This window comes from Saccostrea echinata, unplaced genomic scaffold, assembly GCF_033153115.1.
Source record: "Saccostrea echinata isolate AGI-Se365-2 ecotype Australia unplaced genomic scaffold, CSIRO_AGI_Sech_v1 ptg000054l, whole genome shotgun sequence".
Classification (NCBI taxonomy): domain Eukaryota; kingdom Metazoa; phylum Mollusca; class Bivalvia; order Ostreida; family Ostreidae; genus Saccostrea; species Saccostrea echinata.
This window is the reverse complement of record NW_026889803.1, coordinates 13,052,252-13,071,344: the sequence shown is the minus strand read 5'-3', so window position 1 is coordinate 13,071,344 and position 19,093 is coordinate 13,052,252. Positions and strand designations below refer to the sequence as shown.

At 32.4% G+C, this 19,093-nt stretch overlaps 1 long non-coding RNA gene across 2 annotated transcripts in view; it reads right to left on the bottom strand.

The window, feature by feature from the left end:
- Positions 1 to 13,988, bottom strand: part of LOC133205433 (uncharacterized) — a 28,695-nt gene extending 14,707 nt beyond the window's left edge. Inside the window, exons 1-4 of one of the 2 annotated variants that reach the window (XR_009723610.1) lie at positions 13,853 to 13,988; positions 10,938 to 11,033; positions 4,559 to 4,663; positions 4,248 to 4,345 (exon numbers count right to left, since the gene is read on the bottom strand). This is a non-coding gene — a long non-coding RNA (uncharacterized LOC133205433). Of the gene's footprint in view, positions 1 to 4,247; positions 4,346 to 4,558; positions 4,664 to 10,937; positions 11,034 to 13,845 lie in introns of both variants that reach the window. The other variant, XR_009723609.1, reaches the window with a different exon arrangement.
- Positions 13,989 to 19,093: the final 5,105 nt, after the last annotated feature.

Genomic DNA, 19,093 nt, shown 5'->3' with positions numbered 1-19,093 from the left:
GTATTTTCAAAGAAATTTTGCTTTTTCACTATATAATCAATAGAGCCCCTCCCCCTTTTTCACCATAACCCTTGACCCTGGGGCTATGAAATTCACAATTTTGGAAGAGGCAATCTTGAATATCAAAACAATGTACTTAGTTTGTTTAAATAATACCCAGGGGCAGAGAAGAAGATTTTCAAAGAATTAATGCATTTTCACTATATAATCAATATAGCCCCGCCCTAACACCAGAACCCCTGACCCTGGGGCCATGAAATTCACAATTTTGGAAGAGGCCCTCTTCCTCATCATAACTATGTACTTAGTTACTTTATTTAATACCCAGGAGCAGAGAAGAAGATTTTCAAAGAATTAATGCATTTTCACTATATAATCAATAGAGCCCCGCCCTAACACCAGAACCCCTGACCCTGGAGCCATGAAATTCAAAATTTTGGAAGAGGCCCTCTTCCTCATCATAACTATGTACTTAGTTACTTTATTTAATACCCAGGAGCAGAGAAGAAGATTTTCAAAGAATTAATGCATTTTCACTATATAATCAATAGAGCCCCGCCCTAACACCAGAACCCCTGACCCTGGGGCCATGAAATTCACAATTTTGGAAGAGGCAGTCTTGCTTTTCATAACTATGTACTTAGTTACTTTATTTAATACCCAGGAGCAGAGAATAAGATTTTCAAAGAAATAATGCACTTTCACTATATGATCTATATTGCCCCATCCTAGCACCAGAACCCCTGATCCTGGGGCCATGAATTTCAAAATTTTGGTAGAGGGCTCAATGCTTATTACAATGATGCGAACAGTTTGACTGCTTGATGTCCAGGAGTAAAGAAGAAGATTTTTAAAGATTGCATTATTATGTTCCCCAAACGAAGTTTGGGAACATATTGTTTTTACTCTGTTTCTTATTATTATTATTATTATTTTTTTTCTTCCTGGGTACTTTTTTGTCCGTGAGTGATCTCCGAAACTACACATCCGATTGAGGTGAAACCTTTTTAGGGTTACTAGGCATGTTATGTAGATTTGCGGAACGAAGGTCATTTTGCGCGCACGCGCATGCACGTGCGTGCGCGTGCAATGCGTAAAATGACCAATATACTTGAAATAGCTGTAACTTTTATATTTTTTGATGAAATGCTTTGATACTCAGAATATAAGGATATATTAAAAGTATGAACAAGATGACATGGTCAACATGCACATGCATGCACGTGCGCGCACGCGCAAAGCGTAAAATGACCAATTTACTTGATATAGTTGTAACTTTGAAACTTTTTGATGAAATGCTTTGATACTCAAAATATTTGTATGTATTTAAAGTGTAGACAAGGCGACATGATCATCATGCACATGCATGCATATGCATGCACGTGCGCGCGCGTGCAATGTGTTAAATGACCAATTTACTTTTCTTGTCGGTAAAAGAGCCTTAAAGCTCATGTTTTTTGTTAAATGTATATATTCCGACTATAAATAAAATTTACTACTACTACTACTACTTAATATAGCCGTACTTTTTATATTTTTTTATGAAAAGCTTTGATATTAAAAATATACAGATATATTAAAAGTGTAGACAAGATGATGTGGCCATCATGCACATGCATGCACATGCGCGCGCGTGCAATGTGTTTAATGACCAATATACTTAATATAGCCGTAACTTTTATATTTTTTTATGAAAAGCTTTGATACTAAGAATAAACAGACATATCATAAGTGTAGACAAAATGGCATGGTCATTATGAACATGCATACAGGTGCGCGTGCGCGCAATGCTAAGATGACCAATATACTTGATATAGCCAGAACTTATATATTTTTTGATGAAATGTTTTGATACTGAGAATATAAAGATGCATTTATAGTACAGACGGAATGATGTTGTCAACCTGCACATGCATGCATGTGCGCGCGCGTGAAATGCGTTAAATGACCAATATATTTAATTGCCTTATTTAATGAAGCTTACAGGAAATAAGACACCAAAAGGGAGTTGGGGAGCGTTTGGGGAACATCTGTAACGGTCCCCGTTACAATTAATACTAGTTTTTGGTGGTTTTAGCCCCGCCCCTCAGGCCCCAGGGGGACAGGGACCATGAAATTCACATGCAAGTCTAAACTCGACGTAATGAAGATTTAGATTTGCAAACAAGGTCATTACACTGACCATAAATTTCTCGACATGTAAAATTCTAAACAAGGCAGTAGAAAGCTCTGTATCATGGACTTAGTTGTCAGTAGGATGTCTTGGTTCAAAACAGTTACTACATAGAAGATACTCTTGCCGTTGCAAAATTAGTTGAAAGACGTAGACACCATCTGCAATTGATAATATAATGTGATTTTGTTTTCTTGCAGGACACGGCAATACTTTTATTCTTCTCATGTAGAAGTTTGCACATGAATTCTCCTTCATTAGAACATACAATAATAGGTCGGCAAATTAATGATCACAGTTTTTGGAAATGCGAATTATGTAAAACACATTGTTTGAAGGCTTTCATACCATCTGATGGTTTTGGGGTAAGAATCGTGATTTCTAATTTTCTTTAAATTTTCTACAGGTTTTTTAGAAACAAGATTTCATTAAAATCACTTCTTTAATATGGTAATTGTAGCACAGTGCTTCTTCACAGCATTTAGATATTTATCTCATGCACATTTAGAGCAATTTTTGAAATTTAAATATGGCATTCTTAAACATTTGTTACACCATTATACAATTACACAGGTATTTGTATTTACTTCGAATTTTAACATGAAATTTGATTTGAGTAACATTTTTGTGGACATCCATGGGTTTTAACAGGTCTGGACGATTTTAATATTAATTGCCATAAATGCACAGAATAAACAACATGCTAAGGCAATCTTTAAAATAATGTTTGTTTGCCCTCTCCCTTCACCCAAAGATGCTATATACCAAATTTGGTTGAAATTGGTTGAGCGGTTTCAGAGAAGAAGCTAAAAATGTTCAAATGTTAATGTACGTCGCACGACGACGGACGAAAACGGATAGCAATAGGTCACCTGAGTTACTCAGGTGACCTAAAAATATGAAGAAATTCCTCGAACTTTTGGATCAACCCTCGTACATGTCAGTCAATAAATTTATATAATATACAGTATGCATAAGGAAGACCAAATGTATTATTACTGCATTAAGGAGACCAACTACTATCCACATCTAAATCAGTATTCAACCTCTTTCACTAATAAATAAATAAAATATGAAGAAATTCAACAAACTTTTGGATCAACCCTCATACATGTCAGCCATTAAATTTATATAAAAATAAATATGCAGTATGCATAAGGAAGATCAAATGTATTATTACTGCATTAAGGAGACCAACTACTCTCCACATGTAAATCAGTATTCAAAACGAGAGATTTTAATACCCTAGTAATTTACATGTTTAGTTACATGAACTAAATCTATTTACCTTTGTCATCACGCAAGAACTGTTTTACATTCATCCAACTTTAACAACATTATACATGCATACAGTGTATGCCATACATTAGGAAGACCAGATGCATTATTACAACATTAAAGAGACCAACTACAATGGAACAATGAGACAGTATTCCAAAATGTTCATCCCAATACCATAGTAATTTCCCTTAATTTGTTTGTATTTAGATGACCTAAATCAATTTATCTCAGCCAGAATTGGAACAAAAAAGCTAGTCACACAAGTGGCCAAACACATGAACAGACAGATGGACATGATGATTCCTATGCTTATATACAACCATGCTTATATACACCCAAAGTTGCCAAAGTAGAGCAGATGCAGTGGTTAGAGCGTCTACTCTAGAGTCGCGGAGAAAGAAGCTGATCCTTACATAGCGAGTTTGAATCCCACTGTGGAATGTGGAGACCCGTTCTTCAGATGAGACAGACGTATTAACTGAGGTCCCGTGTCACAGTAGGTGCTGGCTCGATAAAGATCCCTCAATGCTCAATGGCCGTAAGTGCTGAGTATAGGACAAAAATTTGCAGCTCTCCACCAGCAAGTGGTGGCGTCTCCATATGAGTGAAAAATTCTCAAGAGGGACGTTAAGCAACAAGCAATATACACCCAAAACTTTGTTGCAGAAGATTTTGTGATACATGCTTTACAAGTATACATATTGTTCATAAGGGAATAAAAATGCTATAATATATCATTAAGGAAAGCAACTGAAATTAAATGTGCACTTCTAATTGAACTAAACAAAATTACCCTTTGTCAGAATGTAGATTTATAAACAGGAAGGCTGTTTTTCTTCATTTTTTCCATGTCAGATTCAGACTGTTCTTCAAAAAATTCTGGCATACACCCTGTAAAAGTGAACAGTGCAGATAATAAAGAGCTTCTAAATAAACTGCATAATATTTAAAAGATCCACTTAAAAGGGATAACAAATGCATATAACTGCATCAAGGAGACCAACTGATATCCATATATACATAAATCAGTACATGTATTTTAATTGTGATATTTTAATATCCTAGTAATTTACATGTTTAGTTTCATGAAATAAATCTATTTACCTTTGTCCAATGACCAATGAGCACAAGCACTGATTTTTCCTCTTTTTTCTTAACGGAATCACCAGGGCCAGTCTGCGGTCCATATGATTCTGGCATATGTACACTCTGTAAAATGCATATTTGTACCATGTACAGGCATATGAACAATATTTCTATACTACATACATGCATCATTAAACTTAATAATCTTTTTTTCCAAAATTCATTATTCATAGTGTTTTGCTGTTAGCAAAATTCAACAAAAACTATACTGTATATACTCGCCTATAAGGTGGTCTGCCTATAAATCAGTTGTATTTTTTGAGGTTATTTTGGAGGGATTTGCTATTGACCCGCTTATAAATCGGTACAACTTTTTGCCAGAATCAATTGACAATTTCAAATCAATGCTCTGATGTTTTAACCTGGTTTCAAAATACTAATCTTTTTATGACTCACCTATAAGTTGGACATAGAGTATATACAGTACCTGCATTATACATGCATTAGGAAGACCAAATGCATTATTGCAATATTAAAGAGACCATTGCGGCAAATGAAATCAATGTATGAATTGTATTCAAAACTACGGGTGTACTAATTTGTCTGAAGTATATCATGATATAATGTGATACACAAAGACTTGAACAGGATATGTACATATACCCACATTCCTAAATGTAACAACAGTTTAAAAATCAATAATTTTCTTTTTTTTTTTTTGCAAATTTCACTGTCTAATTTATGAAATATAAAATATTATTTAAAACCATAAAGCATAAAATGGTTGAAAGCTCATTTAATACAATAACTGACATAAATAGGATGTTTAATCTACATTTTTTAATATTGTGGGTCATCACCCCATTTTTTGTGAAGGAATCGTGAAAGGCATTGTAATTCCAACTTGCTCACAGAGCAAGTTTTACACAGAGGACCAACTCTTTATTCAAAATTTAGTTTACATACTTAATTTTTTAACAAGTTTAATGGGTTTATAAAACTTTAAACTAAGTCAAAATATTTTGCTTTCTAAATATGGACAAGAAATGTTTTTTGCTTAAAATCACCTTAACTTCATGCAGATAAAAAGAATGCACTGTGCTCATCCTCTTCAAATGCCTTGTTTGTAAATAACTGATAAAGGGTACATCTCACAAATGCTTCATTATTACAAATGTCTTACAGTAAATATAGGCATCACCACAACTTATTTCATTAGTAAGAATAAACCCTTAAGCAATGAATATAAATGCTGAAAAGTGGTGCATTGTTAGGAGTTGATCTTACTACACAAGTTTCGAGATTATCTCCATTGCACTCGGCACACCTCGGCCGATTCGTACCTCATCAAACGTTTGATGAAGGTGACGGAATCAGCCGAGGTTTGCCGAATGATCTCCATTGGTGCACTCTTTTGTTATGGAGGGAAGTTTTGTTTCCACATTAGCAGGCAGGTGGGACAGTTATTTATATATTGCATACATTACGTCATTGATATACTGTGAAACCTGTCTTATCCAACATGTTGAAGGGGAATAAAATCAATGTCAGATTAGACAGTGTGTCGGATTACCCAGTGTTGAATATTTCTGAGCATTATGATAAATGTCAGGTGACTTCATACAGAAAAAAAAAACATTTTTCGTTAGGTTTAAAGTACATGTGTATTTAATTGTCAAAGTGTGTGTGTGTGTGTGTGTTTCTTTGTTGTATAAAATATACCTTCGGCTGATTAACATTTCTTTGAGACACATCATTTGTTACAGCACTAGTAAACTCTGTAGTAATATACGATAATTTCTTTTAAACGTGCAAAACAGATGGAACTGCCAATCACTTCGAGTTGTTGCAATTTAATTTTTAGCATTTTACTTACTAACAGTAGATATTAAATATTTTGTCTACCTTCTGTAAACAGTGGTTTTATTTTTTTTTCTACACTACATTTCTCTCCGATTTTTTCTGCATTGTTAACTTCTCAAGATAGACTGTGCTATTAATACCCTCTCGTGACTTTTCAAACAAATGGGACGTACCTCTAAAACATTGTTATTGCGATTTAATTTTTATCAAACAACATTAACATTTTAAAATTTAATGGGTCTACTTAAAGTGGAAGTTTTTTGCTTCCTGCAAATCTTTTATGTGCACAGTCTCACTTAATTCAGTGTATATTAACCCGGAAATGAAACATTTTCTATTAGACGAGATGCTGTCTTCAAATTGTGTGTTGTCTACATGTTATACAGTAGTTTGCTGTACTCATTTTTTAGGGAGACATGACTTTAAAGGACTCTGACTGCATGTTTGATTTCAATTTCAAGCAAAAAATCTTATTTATTCTGTTAGGTAAAGGCAATCTAAATATCAGGTACTCCTTTTTATTTTCTATCGCGTGAATGCTATTTTGTCAATGCGAGAATAAAATTGATAACAACGAAGAGTACTGATTGCCTAATTTTTAAATTCAAACACAGTTCATTTATTGTTTATATAAACACCATCAAACTAATACATGTAATTAACTACTAAGTAGACCAAGCTTGTGCCCAAATGGAACTAGCGACTAATTATGGTACAAATGTATAATTATGTCGAATTACCCAGGTAAAATCATAAGGTAATTATCTAGTCTTGTCGACAAAAAGCACCAGAATTCGGAATGTACAGTGGTCGGAATATACAGTGTTTTATTCTATATATATTATAAAGAAATTTTTGGGAATAAAATATTTAAGTTTTAATGGTCGGAAAGTCCAGTGTGCTGGATTGCACAGTTGTCGGATTGGACAGTGGACACTGTAACATCATAACTGATTGTCGGGATGCACTCTTCAACTTGAAAATTAAGGAATTAAAGAAAAGGCGTCAATTTTTTTCAATGAACAAAAAATCAGAACAAAAGAAACTAAGAATCAGAACAAAAGAAATATCAGTGGATAAGGCCACAATTAAAAAATTGTTGGTTTGGCATTGCCGATTGAGTCTTTAAACACTTGGGTCAGTAGGTATAGGGAAAATATTTTTTTTTTTTTTTTGCTGATACAAAAATTAATGCTATTAAATCAATTGTGTTGTATTATTGCATTTTGTTATACAAATTAACAACTATGTCAAAACAGATATGAAATTTCACACGTCATACAGATTTCTAATACAGTTTCAGGTCTTGAGTGACAATTATGAAGCAAGAACTTCTGCTTTCTGCTTTCTGAGCAGGAAAGGGCATATACAAAACAAATCAAACAACACTAACAAATAAATGCTGAAATGATACATCGTGATATGTAGGTATATTGGGTTTGGATAATACACAGACATTATGATACGATACATCTCTCAAAACAATTTTATGATTCAATACATGAATCTAGACATTATTTAAGTTATAAAATTTTAATAAAATTACTTTCTTATTAATTTTTTTCTAAGGATAAATTAACCATAAATGTACAAACAAACAAACAAAAAAAAATCAAAAATCAAATCACTTGAATTGAAATTTACAGCAAGGTATTGCTGTAAAAATTATCATTAATATATTTGTCTAGGGAGGAATTGATGGGAATTGCTTTAATTTGTTTTTAAAAATTTCAAAATGATTTATAAATCATGATTGTCAAATGTCAATAAATAACACAATAAAGTAGATTCATCATTTAGTGTAATGGCTAAGCATTCAGATTTGTTGTGTTTCTCATATATATACTGAAACTTTGAATGACACAGTTTATAAACAAGCTGTCTTCTCTGTAGTAGCGGCACTAGTGAAGAATCCAACATGTTTCAAAACTTGTAAGAATGGCCTGATTTGAATGTGTAAGATACAGTTGCAATGCCAACCATGCCAACATTTGGCATTTGTTTATTTTTTAGTTATTTATGAACCAGCAATAATTAGGGCTGCACCAAATATATTGATACATATCTAGATTAATGAATATATCGTATCCAAAAAATAACTTAATTCCAATACATTTTGGGCAGGCAGTTTTTTTATGTAATTCTGTGAAAAAGTTGGGAATTTCAATCACCAAAGATTATATTTAACTGTTTTGAATTAAAACTGATCAAAAATGATATAATCGTTAAGGAGGTAGCACATCTTAGATGATTATTACAAAATCATAAAAATACATAGACAACTTTACTTAGCATGTTGATTTTACAGTCAAGAAAAGTTTGAATTTGAAGTGTAATTTTTAAAGACAGTGAGACAAAAAATTAAAAATGAGTTGCAAAACAATTATTATTTTTATAAAATTCATGCATAATGATTTATAAGACTTTTTTGACAGAATTGTTAAAGAATCCAATATATTGCATATCGCATTAAAAAATGTCGATCTTCTTCTTTTTTTTTTGCTCAATACACAGCCCTAGCAAAAATGATATACAACAAGGACTTTGATTGGATTATTAAGGCCAACATTTTTTTATTTTCTGTTTTACGGGCATTTTTTTCAAAAATTTGAGTCGGGGGGTCGAAATAAAAATAAAAATAAAAGCTCGGAATTTAAGCAGTCGGTCAGAAAAATAAAAATAAAATGAAAAAATGCAATAAAATTTTTTATTTTTAATTAAGGTTGGAATTTTATTTGTATGACCTTAATTTGTTAGAAAAACAGTGCTATTTGAAAAACTTATGTACACAAAACACAGAATTGGTACTGTTAATGGATCAATGAACTATTTTAAATTTAACTTTCTCTTAGATATTTGGAGCAGGGGTGCATTTCTAGTATAAAGCTTGCAGTTTCTAACATTAATGCAAATCAAACATACAAATCTATAGTCTTCTCTCAAATGTCAAATATCATATTGTCACCACAGTAAACCTATAGGACTTCTGTCACACCCCTCATAAACTTTTCAGAATCTTTTATTTTTCGGTATTCAGCAAATTACAAGATCTGAGGATTTTGGACTAGTTCTGGCAAAGTTATGTAGAAAATACAGTGAGACATTCAATGGATCAGCTAAAATAAATTAATTCACAGAAGTGCACAGGAGACATGAAAAAAAGAAAAGTTGTATAATATTTTTTTTTCAACGCACTTCCAATTAATATATACGTAGGTTGAAAAAACGTACCACAATATCTCTATTGAAAACATATTCAAACTTCCTCAATCTGTAGTATATATATCTTTTTATCCTTATGTTTTCTTTCTGAGCATGCTAACTTTCAATATAATTGTAGAAAATACACATCTTTCCCATAGTATACACATGTAAAATACACATGACAATATTCTGTTTACTGCAGAATTTAAAAATTTAATTGTTGAAAATGGTTCTAATCCACAACTGTTGAATGAAAAAAGAAACCAGGTCTTGAATTGAAATAATATTTGTAAGGGCGTATCATTTACAACAATACTTTTCCCTAGTGGTAAAAAAAAAGTTGTTTTACTAAACAAGAGCTATACATATACACTACATCAGCTGATATGAATACGCTGAACAATCAATGTACATTAATTTGTTACATAGCACGCAAAATTCCATAAAGCAATAAAAAAGGAGATAATGTCTTGTATCAATCAAGCATCAAGCATATATACTGATATATCTTCGTAGGTAATTCTGAATTCCAATATTTGTCATAAAACGAGTGAAAGTTGTGACTCGAATTTCCTCAGTCACGCCACTTTCTACCAGTTCTACATAGTTCTAGTGTTCTGTCGTTACTTGTAAAAGAAAACATTTCTGTCTTAAAATTAAGTTTAAAAAATCTTCAAGACGTATTTCAATGTATTGAAGCAATTGTCAAAGATAATACGTACTCAGAACCTTTCAAAACAAGCGGTTGACAGAACCTCGATTTCCACGTGGCCCTCCGCATGACATTTGATCAAGATCACTGATTCGTCTATTTCATTCAATCTTTCATTAAAATTTATACTTTTTCTAATATATAACATTGACACGTCACTTTTTAAACTGACTATTTAAAAACACGTGAAACCCTCCGATTCTGACATTTTGGCGCTATGCTGTGCAGTGACTCTTCACGCAACGAATACTGTGATTGGATGAATCTATTTACCTCAGCCAATGACAAATCGCATTTTGAAAGGCTTGTAAAAAGGTTATTTATATTTCTTTTATTTTTTCAGAGATTATAAATAAACTATCGGCGGGAGAAATAAAAATAAAACTTGAATTGGGGACTTTTATTTTTATTTCATTTTAGCCCAAATTAGGGTCGGCGCTCCCGTAAAACAGAATATAAAAAAAAGTTGGCCTAACATTCATTCAATTGATCATAATTATTAAGTGTTATTGCACTTTCATTTTCAAAATGTTGTTAGGTATGTTGTTTGTTCATTCTTTTGCATTGATATTATAATTTATAAAAGAGTATTTTAGCAGAAAAAAATTATCAATTTACCTTTCTTGGAATAAAGACATGTTGACCCTTGAGCTGAGATTTTCTCTCTTTCCATAGATGTGTTACACTGGGGTCCACATGATTCTAGCAGAGACCCTGTAAAAAAGGACTTAATTATGGAAAAGCATGAAGAATATATGCCTATTATACATATCTTAAATTCTAATAAAAACAATGTTTTTTAATTAAGATCCATATATTTCTAATGATTGACATAATACAAATTCAAAATAAAATATGCATGTCTATATTATACCTTAAGCAGACCAATTGCATTAATACATCCTTCAGGAGACCAACTTAAATCAATATTTGAGAAATATTTGTGAGAACAATAAATTTGTCTACTTTACAGTACTAAATGTACATGGAATCTATTGGATCATGTTACTTTAATTGACCTGCCTTAGTTCAACACAGTAATCTAACAAAGAAATTGAGCCAAAACAACATTTTAAGACTTTTTGAACAGTGCATGTTCCTATCATTTCAAAACCATTACCAGTAAAAAGCTAATATAGGAAAATGATGACAATTAATTAATATTGTACTTTCAGGTATATTAAATGAATCAATCTGATTCGTCAAGAAACATTTGTTAAAAAGCACTATTACCCACTGAATAATGAAGCCACGCCCTCCAGTGTCGCAACAGTCAACATTGCTTGACGACGGGTGATATTCCAAAAAATAGTGACTGCGCAGATTTATGCGCTCAAGGTTCACTATTATTTGTATTTGTATAAAACATTCAGTATAATATAATAAATGTTGCATGTAGTTGAGTGTAACATTGAAAATTTTCACCCCCTGAAAACCAAATACGTCAAAAAGGGGATAGGTTTCTTTTCCAACTTCTATATAGTTTCGCCCCTGCAAAAACTGGTATAGACCTAGGAAATGTTTAAACGGGCTAAGAGAAATCAAATGCATCGAGAGTACTTTAATTGTTTTTACCCAAGTTACATGCCAAAAAAGATTCAGAAAGACGTCACATAAAGTTAACGTTGATTTGAACTGAAGTTAGGGTGTCAAAAGTCATTCACGTCTAAAAGTGACATTGATCATGTGTGGTAGATAATAAACTCCTACGAGCAAAATATGCTGGCATAATCAAGTGAGGATCTTTCCCTAATCCTATATATAAATCCATTTAATACAATATTATATGCACTTAAGCAGCTGTTTATGACATTGTAAAATTATATAAACAAGACCAGTTTATATAATTTATAACAAGACCGGTTTATACAATTTATATACCAGGGTAATTAATAATATAATTTATATAATTTTATCAAGATAAGTGTATGGGGTAGAGGGAGCAGACATTGAGAAACAATGTTGTCGGACCTCATGAAACTAAACTAACAGTCTTCCAAATAACCCGGGAGTCCAATGCCAGGGACCTGTTAAATTTGCAGCTGGGCATGTAAAAATTGTCAAATTACATGTCCGAAGAGGGCATATGTGAATCTTCTTTCATTGTACGATCTTTACTTGCCATTTATTCTGTCCTACCCCCATTATTCCCGTAAACGTTGCTATATGTAATGTCTTAGATGGATTGCCTGTCTACATTCTCGATACGACCTGTCAAATGATTGTCAATCTAATCATTGAAGTGTTTAGTTTAACCTATTTGTTTTCTCGAAGTTTCTTGCTAAATTACGAGACGTTCATCGATGCCACATACTGTGGCACTACAGTCATGATCCCATTTCTGAAATTCAGTTCAGCTAAACCTGCCAACAAATGACCAGCATGCAACTCAAAAGTTATTAATGAACAAAAACGCTTTAGAAAATGGCAATCACGGTGAATAAACACATGTGGTACAGTCACGGAGAAATACAATGCTGAAAAAATTAATATAAAACCTTTATACCTAATGTTTTTTTTTTGTAGCACAATACTGGTAAATGTAAGAATTTTGAGTAGGGCATGTACAAATTTGAATGCGCTGGGTAAAAATGATAGGTCTACATGCCCGAAGGGCATGTGCTGAAAAAGAATTGTTGTGAAGACTGAACTAAAGTGACAGCGCCGGGTGATCATATAAAGTCCCTTTTATTACATAATAATTTGGCAAATTATCAACATATCACGCTAAAATTTCCAACATATCTTAACGGTGAGAATTTTTATTTTTTAAGTTGAAACCCTGTGACCTGTGAAAAAAATGAAATTTGTATCATCTAAAGTCTTAAGATGTATCAAGGTAATTTTCAAAACAAATTTGCGGTTGGGGTTATAAATGAAGGATAAAACCAGAGACCTCGGAATGGAATACTTGGAAGTCTCTGGTTTTATTCTACCCCAACTGGAAGTTGTATCCCATCTAAAGTCTTAAATTTAACAATGTATCGAGGTAATTTTCGAGGAATAAATGAGTGCTCTACAATAAAGAGTCTCGACCAGAGACGTCTGAAACGATTTATTTGACAAGAAAAAAGTCTCATGAAGCGAACAATGTCATTTTAAAGTAGGTTAATGATTGATATATGAACAAAATACGAGCTTGAAGCAGGGTGCCTAAAATTGAGTTAGATACCTTGTGGTAAAAATAAGTAGGGGTGCACCGTATATGAAACAAGTGCCTGTGATTGATAGTCTGAAATTTCTCTTCACTTAAATATTAAAAGCTTGCAGTGATCGCTATAAATCTATACAACAGTCAAGTTACATATGGTAAACTAACATAAAAACAAGATTACAACAGTCATGATTACAGAAGGTATATTTTGTCAGTAGGTGAATGTAAACAGGTAAACACACGTGGGACAGTCACCGCAAATAAATGAACCACAAAACGACTTATAACATTAAAATGTAAATATTCATCTGCACACAGAGTTTTGCATAATAATTTTAAAAAAGTGTAAATTAAAATATAAAATAAACAAACCTCAAACCTTGTAACAAGGCTTGTTTCCCTGCATTCTTATATCTGGTTCTCTGTCACTGAAAATGCAGGGAACCCAGGGTGCGTTATTAACTCGTACACAGATTTGTTGATACGAATAAACCTATAAACATATATATACGAAATACAATATTATCTTAAAAAATGAAGAATTTCAAATTGCTTGAAAAATTATCTTTATGTAGTTTATAATAAATGGTTGTAATTGTATATTAATTTCTATCTATCCATTAAAATTTGATATTTATATCAGCTTATGTATCCGTCTGAACAATTATTGTTTTTACACTCCCTGTCACATCTTCATAGTTAAGCCTGTAAGCATGGTAAGTAGGAATCAATTTCAGTTGAAGGGGACCAAAACCAAACATTTTTTAGTTTCATTTGGTGGTGGGGGGGGGGGGGTATAAACCCCAAATGATCATTTTATCTCCGTCACTGAACTGCTGAAAATAATGAAGGGAACTAGGCTGCGATAATGATTTGTAAAGAATTTCCAATTGCTTGGAAAAAAAAAAGCTTTTCGTGTATGTGGTTTACAATAATGGTTGTACTTGTATATTTTCTATATATCCATTAAAATTTCATAGTATCAGTATTTCACTATTTGTAAACATTAACTGTTACAATAATATTAAATAAATGTTACACTCACTGTGTAACATTTAGTTACTGTCACATCTTCATAATTAAACGAGAATATTCCCTCCCGTAAATATTGCTATATATCTGAACTGTTACCAATTAATCTTTCTTTGGTGAAAGAAAACCTCAGGGATGGAGAATAGGCCCGTACGTAATTTAGTTGGAGAGGGGGGGGGGGGTTGAGCACAACCAAACAACATTTTTCAGTTTCAGGTTGGGGGAGGCTACAAACTAAAAATTTCTTAATAAGCAAAAGAAAAATACATTACCAGAGGTTATTATTTAGGGGGGCCAAAAGCAAAAGTAAAAAATAGATCATCCGAGGTTATTATTGAGGGGGTCCAAACATAAAGGAGCAATGTTTTCTATAGTATACCTAAATTTCATTTCGTACGTTCCTTCAGCCATGTATTGTATCAAATCTGCTTCACCCTTTTTTTACTGCATATGTATTTTAACAGCAGAGGACCACATTATATTAATAAATATTTATTAAATTACAGCTATTTTTTCTTACAGGGTCTGTTTCATTTATACTATATCATGATGATCATGTCCTGCATGATGTTTACAGAAAGTTTAATTTAAATTTTTAAGCTCGACATAGCTGCGTCAACTTGCGAGACTATTTTTTTCTACGTTCGGCCTAATCTTTAAATATTTTCTGCAATTTGTTTGTGGACTTGCATAAAAGAATTAAAAATATAGGGGCCTATCATTTAACTTTATTTCGAATTTCCTTCAGGATTTTATATACCGAACTATAGTCTAATGATTATTTAAAATCATACTTTTTCTCTTAAAAGCTAAATTACTAGGCAAAAAAACAAAACAAAAACAAAAACAAAAAAAAAACACGAATGTTTGTCTTGCGTATTCTTAATTACAACTTATTACTGTATCATTTTAGTTACTTACCCAAATTTCTCAACATTCATGGTGTTCAGAGGTCATTTTCTGAAAACTGAAGAGGCATTCCGATGGCATTCGGAACAAATGACGGAAAGCACTTGCTAAGAATTCAAAACATGGTCCATAAATTTACAATATTTTTCCTTTTTAGGTTTTTAACATAAAAAGTGGAAAACTAAGTTAAAGAAACACTCATTTGAACATATCAAAAGCGGAAAAAATATATATGCTAGATTTTTTGTTTAATTGCATGTTTTTCATGGTCTCCAAAATGCAGAAAAATTATCCTTTGAAATTATACGTAGGTTATACATTCTTTTCTTTTTTAGGGAAGATGATAGGAATTAGACAACTTTTGAATGTTAAATAACAGAGTTAAAGATTAATAATATTTAATGGCAGACTGTTTATTTATCTATAAAAAGACATTTGCAATACTGATGAGGTCAAAATAATAGGGAGACCGAAAAAGGTCGCCTTAATCCAGTGGTCTCCCTAAGCCAGAAAATATATCCTCCTTGGTCTCCTAAAGCCATATGTCATATATATATATATATATATATATATATATATATATATATATATATATATATATATATATATATATATATATATATTACATATTACGTGTTTAAATAAGAAGCATTTCAAAAAAATGTCTTGACTGATTTTGTAGAGTTTAGTTACATCATACACTGTAGTTATCTTTAATATTACAGTAGGATACCTTTTGAAGTAGACGTTCATAATTATCTTTCCATAAATGACACATGTCTACCAGTAATACTTTCAGCATTTTTCTCTCAGAGAGCATTTTCTTCAAATTTCTAGCTTGGTATGATTTTTGAATTTTTTTAGAATTATAATAACTTTATATATACACAGATTCATACCAAAATACAAGATTTTTAACTCTTCCTTATATGTATATATTTCTACAAATTAATTATATAAATATATAGATACTGACATTTTCATTCTAAGATAGAATTATATTTATAACATTTAATTCTTCTGCAGATGTAACTACGTGTTTTTTCACGTTTACGTATTTATATGTAACTATATCTGTTCAAAGATTTATACACTCAGATTTCCATTAAGAGAAGAATTATGCTTGATGAACCTTGTAGGTAATATCCTTATCTTTATTTCTTTAGATTATGATGTTATCGGTGAATGTTTTCTTCATTTCTTCAGTAGCATTGACATAAAAAAGAAATTTATCTTAATCAACACATGAGAATTCAGCTAATTATTCAAAATACATCATTTATATGTACATAGCATTTCCCCATCATAGGACTATAGGGTAATCATTTAGAACAGGCATAATAACTCTGAAATCTCACATACTTTTCTCCTGTGTTTAATTTACATGTACATCTTTAAATTAACGTGTACCAAGATTTATTGCAAAAAAGTTTTATAAGATACCTGTACATGTATGTATTTTCTAATCTGTTCGAGTCATGTGCCATAGTATAGTTTTCCACTGCTCTTTTACTTTTCGCGGTAAGGTCTTTCTTTTTCCGTTTTTTAAAATTCTTTTCACTGATAATTTAATTTTTACTTTAAATCTTAAGAGTTGTGTTTCTATCAGCGGCTGTTTTGAACGTTAGGGCATTTTCGGTTGAATTTAGTGGTGCATTGTTTGCAGTTAGTAAAGAACCTCCTTTCAAAATTAAGGTAGGTCCCTACTCGAATGACGTCATCATTAATGGTAATTTTTACAATCAATTATTAATGTATAATAATCATGATTAGAGAATAAAAAAATATATTTAGATCTCATTTTAACCGTTCTGCATTAATGACATTCTAAAACAAGGAGGCCCAAGGGCCTTAACGGTCACCTGAGTAAAATACAACAATTTAGAGGATCCATAGAGTATGAAATGAACTGAAAGGTGAAGCTTTGTTGCCCAAAAGCAAGAAAAATAGGGTGATCAGGATCAACAAAATAATTAGTCTAGTATTCATTAACAGTTCAAAAATTAGGTTCTAATCTGTTCCCCATTTATCACTCTCACCAGACAGTATAAAAACAAACTATCAGTGTTTCTGTACTCTTTTAATTTGTTGTTGAAATTGTTGCATTGTTACATTGGCCTCTCTTGGTCTTTGATGAACCTTTAATAAGACAAGTTATTTTTGTCTCATTTTTATTTATCTATTACTTACAAGTCTACCTGATCATTAAAACTATGAATGTACTTTTTGTATTATACAATAAAAATTCTTGCATAATTGTCTTATTCTATTAACCTTTCAAATACATTATTTACAGTGATTAATTATCACACGTAAATGGCAAAGGGGAATAACTCCTCTCAGTAGAATACAAATTAATAGAGCCTTGGCCTGGACCAGAACACTTGACCAAATGGTCCTGATCATGTTCAAAAATCTGGTAAAAATACCCTTCCTTATTGAAACTTTTACTCTTTTTGCCTCTGATATGCCCAGGTGCAGAGAAGATTTTTAATGCATTCTCACTATATAATAAATAGAGCCCCGCCCTAACATCAGAACCTCTGATCCAGGGGTCATGAATTTCACAATTTTGGTAGAGTCACCCTTGCTTATCATAACTATGTATTCAATTTGTTTCAATAATACCCAGGAGTAGAGAAGAAGATTTTCAAAGAAATAATGCACTTTCACTGTATGATCTATATAGCCCCGCCCTAGCACCAGAACCCCTGACCCTGGGGTCATGAATTTCACAATTTCGGTAGAGTCACCCTTGCTTATCATAACTATGTATTCAATTTGTTTCAATAATACCCAGGAGTAGAGAAGAAGATTTTCAAAGAAATAATGCACTTTCACTGTATGATCTATATAGCCCCGCCCTAGCACCAGAACCCCTGACCCTGGGGTCATGAATTTCACAATTTCGGTAGAGTCACCCTTGCTTATCATAACTATGTATTCAATTTGTTTCAATAATACCCAGGAGTAGAGAAGAAGATTTTCAAAGAAATAATGCACTTTCACTATATGATCTATATAGCCCCGCCCTAGCACCAGAACCCCTGACCCTTGGGTCATGAATTTCACAATTTCGGTAGAGCCACCCTTGCTTATCATAACTATGTATTCAATTTGTTTCAATAATACATAGGAGTAGAGAAGAAGATTTTCAAAGAAATAATGCACTTTCATTATATGATCTATATAGCCCCGCCCTAGCACCAGAACCCCTGACCCTGGGGCCATGAATTTCACAATTTTGGTAGGGGGCTCAATGCTTATTACAATCATGCCAACAGTTTGACTGCTTGATGTCCAGGAGTAAAGAAGATGATTTTTAAAGATTGCATTAATTTTGATGGTTTTGGCCCCACCCTCAGGCCCCAGGGGGGCAGGGGCCACGAATTTCACAATTTTTGTTCCCCTTCACCATAGATTCTATATGCCAAAATTGGTTGAAATTGGTTTGCTGGTTCCAGAGAAGAAGCTGAAAATGTTCAAAAGTTTACGACCGACGAACGACGGACGACGCACGACGACGGACGAAAAGTGATAGCAATAGGTCACCTAGTTACCCAGCAAGAGTGACTCAGGTGACCTAAAAAGGCTTTGATTTCAGCTACACTTACATAAAATATTAATATACACTTTTTATAAGATATTTTTTTCTCTTAAAATAAAGGATTTCAATGTA